This window comes from Carassius gibelio, chromosome B13 (genome assembly GCF_023724105.1).
Source record: "Carassius gibelio isolate Cgi1373 ecotype wild population from Czech Republic chromosome B13, carGib1.2-hapl.c, whole genome shotgun sequence".
Taxonomy (NCBI): Eukaryota; Metazoa; Chordata; class Actinopteri; order Cypriniformes; family Cyprinidae; genus Carassius; species Carassius gibelio.
In genome coordinates, this window is record NC_068408.1 from 14,589,399 (window position 1) to 14,594,792 (window position 5,394).

Genomic DNA, 5,394 nt, shown 5'->3' on the forward strand with positions numbered 1-5,394 from the left:
ATATGCGAGAAATGTTGAAAATGTAAAGAAATATGTTTGCAGTGTGTGGGGAGTGACGTTCATCCTTCGTGCCTGAGATAGCAGCACAATGATCTTCTTATTTATAGCTTCTCTGTTGAAACTATTACAGACATATTACATTACAGCAGTTCAGTTCACATTCTTAAAGGGGGGGTGAAATGCTATTTCATGCATACTGAGTTTTTTACACTGTTAAAGAGTTGTATTCTAAACATGGACAAAGTTTCAAAAATGAAGTTGTACGTTTAAAGGAGTATTTCTGTTCCAAAAATACTCGGAAAGTTTTTTTCGAGTATGGCTCTGTGTGACGTTAGATGGAGCGGAATTTCCTTATATGGGTCCTGAGGGCACTTCTCCCGGAAGAGCGCGCGCTCCCATATAGCACAGCACTGAGAGCACAACAGACTTCACTGATCAGAGCGAGAGCATCGCGAAATGTCACAAAACTGCATGCAGGGTGTGTTGGAACCGCATGCGGTGAGTAAAACGGCTTCAAATATCTCTGTGTTGTTAACTTAGCAATCGACGCGTAAGCACATCAAGTAAACAGCATGCGATGTTGTCATCAAACTGCACTTTCCACATGTACAGCTTAAAAAAAAAAAGAAAAAAAAAAGGATGACAAAGTGGAACTTAGTCATTTTCCAAAACCGCTAAGCAAATATATATATACAGTTTCAGTACATACTGGATCATAAATATACGCTGAATCTGACTGTTAGCCATGGTTTGTTTTGGTTGGTTTTGTCCTCACATAATGTCACAGTTTCCAAACGCTATCAAAGCAAAAGCCTACTGGCGCTCGTGATTCTTTAGCTCCGCCCACACGTCACGCCTACAGACGCTCGTGTTTTTCCGGGAAAAATCGGTACAGACTATCTTTCTCTTATGAATATAATAAAACTAAAGACTTTTTGGAGTTATGAAGGATGCAGTACTACTCTATAGGTACTCAAGATTAACAGGATATTGAGTGAAAACGAGCATTTCACCCCCCCTTTAAACTTAAAGTTGATTCATAATTTGATATGAAGCTGCTTCCTCAACGTCTCTTGCATATATTAAAATATCAGGCATTGTTCACACTACTTTTCAAAATGTATTTTTATTTTTATCGAAATAATACTTTTATTTGAGAAGGACACATCAAGTTAAGAGAATGTACATTTATAATGTTAAAAAGATTTATATTTCCAATAAATGTTCTGTAGAACTGTATGTATTAAATATTTTTGGGGGGAAAGTATCACAGATTTTACAGCAAATTTGCATATTAGAAATATTTCTAAATGACAACATGACTGAAGACTAGAGTAATGACAGCTGTTAATTCAGCTTTGACATCACAGGAATAATTTACATTTTAGAATATATTAACATCGAAAACTAATATTCACAATATTACTGTATTTTTGTCAAATAAATTCTGCCTCTGGAAGCATAAGACGACATCTAAAAACATTTACAAATCTAACCGACCCCAAACTTTTAAACTTTGTTTGTTTGTTTGTTTTTTGGATTTTTCAGTGTTTTTGTTTAACTTAAAAGGGTCATTATATTTTATCAAAATGTTATATCATTTGCTCACATTCCTATCACTCCAGACTTAAATTACTTTCTTTTTTCACAAAAGTAGAAATTATAAATCATTATAAATATAGTAACATAAAATGTCCACTTTTTCAATATCTTCAGTATGCTTTTTCTAATATCATCAAAGGTATCTGTATGACTTCATTTGTCTTGTGAAGCTGCATGACGATCAGAATGAAGGTGAGTAAATGACAACCTTCATTGTGGAGTGATTTATCTCTTGAATTGCTTATCCAGAGCTCTCAGCTGCTCAAGAAAGCCAGAGTTGAGAGAGATGTTTCAGAACCTGAAAGCGAGGATGGCATCCGTAAGAGTGAGGTTGGTTCTTGCACATCATGAGGAAAGCCAGGACCAAGGCTGACTCCCATTGCGCAGTGAACCAGCACTTTGCCTGCAGCACACAAAGAACCTCCTAACTTATTCGGTATCTCTGACAATGGTTATGATTTACATATTTCACTTATTAAAACGACTGTATTGCCTGCTGACTTTGCACTGCTCCATTTATTCTTTTGCTCTGCTTCTTTTAAATTTCAATACAATCACTGACAAAATTAGTCAGAAAAAGGTCAAGGAAGTCAGACTTGCCAGTTTGAGTGAGTGCAGCTTTAATGAAGGATGCAGTGGAGCAGAAATACTGGCTCAAATCAAACTGTGGGTGATCTGAAGCCTCCACTCCACAGTAATATACTCATGTGTGAGAAGAACTGGGCACAGTTCACAACATGAGAGGAGTCCTTTATCATGAGACGTTGACCTGAAATAAGCGGCTGTTTAACACGTTTTCATGTTTTTGATTGCATAATTTACGTGGAATAAACTTTAAACATAGACACCTATAAAGTGAAGCTTTGGATTTTCACTAGTATCTTAGTTAAATCTGTTTAACTCCCAAGACTGTGATGGTTCAGTACTTGCTTATCTCCGATGTACAGGCCGGGCCAGATAAGACTGACAGGTCCAAAAGGCTGTCTGTTTGTCAGCAGCGGACACCGCGGATCTGCTTTAGATGCTATCTCATACACTGCCTGCAGTTGAGAGGCCAATGGTTTGTCTTTAGCAGCTTTTCTGTCAAAAAAATAAAATAAAAAACTGTTCGAAATCTCTGGAATCAAAGACGTAGCCTTATATAGCCTGTGTTAATTCAATGCACATGTTTTAAACAGAATGATCATGGGACAGTTTACACATATTACACATTTGACCTTTCTGCTTCTGTAATCATGTTTGCCTTCACAGTCACCGGTGGGAAATGAGGTGAAAATGAACAGATGTCCTCTTTTAAAACAAAACACCACATAATTCCTGAGGTACTGTGTCATTTATTTCACATACCAACAAGAAAACAAACAAGAAAAGATATGATTCAGAGGGAACAATGTGACAGTTTTGGTCCGTTCCACTGTACTGAGAAATAATTGAAATGCTTTACCGTCACATTCTTGTTTGGTGATCAATATCTGTAGGTCGCAACACCAGTGTTTGTGACCAGAAACCAGAAATATGTTGAAGCATATGATACCCATTAGAAACTCACTACAGGGGACCAACCCTTAAGTCTTGTAGCCATGCATGGCTCCTCCACCTTCCCATGATAAAGAGCAAGCACAACCGTTTCATTTTACTCCAGTAAAAAAAAAAAACATGCTCGCTGGCTCATTTCGAGACAAGTTCAAAGTATATCTCATCTGGAACAAATTTAAAAACCTGCCATTTATTTTGGGACCCTGCTGCCCTTTGGAGGTTATTTACTATTTATTGGGAAACCCTTTCGATTTTGCCTTCTGATATCCGCTTTGCTATTGCACTACAATGGATATTAGCAAATAAGGGCCATGGGGAAGGAGGCCCTTAAGGGGTGAGCTCTTGAAATGGGATTCAACACATTGTTCCCAAGTTTTCAGTTACAATTTGTAAGCTTCCAGTTTTTTCTTCCTCTCTCGGACGAGGCTCATGTCAAGATGTCGAAGCTGGTTGAGAAAGCCAAGATTAGGACAGATGTCCCTGTGTTGCCGTACAGCTTTAATGGCCTCCATTAGTGTCCGGTCCTCACAGATCATGAGGAAGGCCGATACCAGGGCGGCTCACTCCCATCAGACAATGGACAAACACTCTTCCTGAAGAACAGAACGGAGTCAATGCATGACATTTTTACAGTGCAAATGCTACTTTTAGTAGGCATAATAGCCAAAGGAATGCTTTATTGGTTTTGTTAGGTTGTACTCTTTTAAGCCTTCAAACCTCAGATCAAGTCAGTTTATAATCTAGGTTCAGTTTTAATTAATTTAGTACATTATTATAAACATAGCTATAGCTACTCTGAAAAACCAATGTGATGAGTAATTGTTTTCTAAATGACCTAATTAGCTAAAGCAATAATAAAAAAAAGAACGGAAAATAAAAATGACACTTCTTATATAGTCTAAGGTTATTTAATAAAATCAATTAATTTCTAAACTCATGTATTTATGCAACTTTGGGCTATGTTCACGATGCATTTATACAGCTTTTAGGCTCTACGCGTGTGAGCCTGGAATATAATACACAGTCCGGTGATCATGTATTGTGCCAATACTTGAAAAAGAAGCTGAAAATGGAAATAAAAGTAGACGAACGTGGAAACACCATTAGTAGTCATAGATGTAGCAGTCCTAATGCGAAATTTTGTGTGCGTCGAATAGCCTACTGTACAGCAGCAGGCGAGAAAATAAAGCATTTCCCAAGAAACATACTGTTTTTTTTAAATATTTTAGATAGTTAAAGACCTGCCAGTGATATTTTATTAAATATTGCTTTAAAAATGTACAAGTCAATGTTTCCACATTGGATGTCTCCAACAATTCAACTCACAATATTTTGACTACGCAGCTCGTATAAACCTTGCTGTGTGGGATAGAAAAACACACTTAGAATGAAATCTGAGGAATCATCCGCCTCCATTCAATAGTAATCAATATCAATGTCTCTGTAAAAGCGGGGTCCAGTGTTGACATGAGGGGTTCCACTAGCAGCCTTCACAATGTGTGTGATCCATATTATACAACTTTTACTTGTCTCGTGCTGCAACCCTGAGAAAACACAAACACAGAGAACATCTGTAGTTCTGTACATTTTCATTCAATTTCCATTTGAATAGAAATCATAATACATACTCATTGCCAACGTACACATTAGGCTGCACCTGGTTGACATGTCCAGTGGGTTGTCTGTCAGCCAACATGAAGTTCTGCATTTCGGCAACAGATGGGGTTTCATAGGCACACAGCTCCTTGAGGGACGTCCTGGCCCCAAAAAAATATTTTAAAAAGGACATTTTTTATTTGTAAATTGCAGTAAGGTATTGGATATGATCACGCTGCCTGACATGCAGTTAAGATACATCCTCCGAAAGCCCAGCTGAGCCCACCTGAGACCGTTGCTCGTGAAATCTTCTTGTTGCTAAGAACACTGACACTCCACTTCAGCTCTTAACATCATTAAAATGAATACTGAGGGCTTTTTATGGAATATCATTCCACTTAGGATTCCTTGACTGTTGTGGCACATGTGTTTACAGCTCAGGTGTGGGAAAGATAACGTGCGATGCCAGAGCCGAGAGTGATTCAGTGAGGTTAGCTTCCATAATAGCTCTCCAAAACACCAAAATGTTACTTTCTAAAAGCCTCTAAAATCTCCCCTCCTTTTGTGAACATACATTTAGCAGCCGGTGGCCCTTTTTTTCTCCTCGTTCTCAGATTGCCTGCTCTTCTCTCCTTGGTCAGGGACGTTGTCGACAGCCAG

General features: G+C 38.1%; 1 pseudogene; it reads right to left on the reverse strand.

The window, feature by feature from the left end:
• Positions 1–3,403: 3,403 nt before the first annotated feature.
• On the reverse strand, positions 3,404–4,995 carry LOC127970468 (dual specificity protein phosphatase 13-like; annotated as a pseudogene).
• Positions 4,996–5,394: the final 399 nt, after the last annotated feature.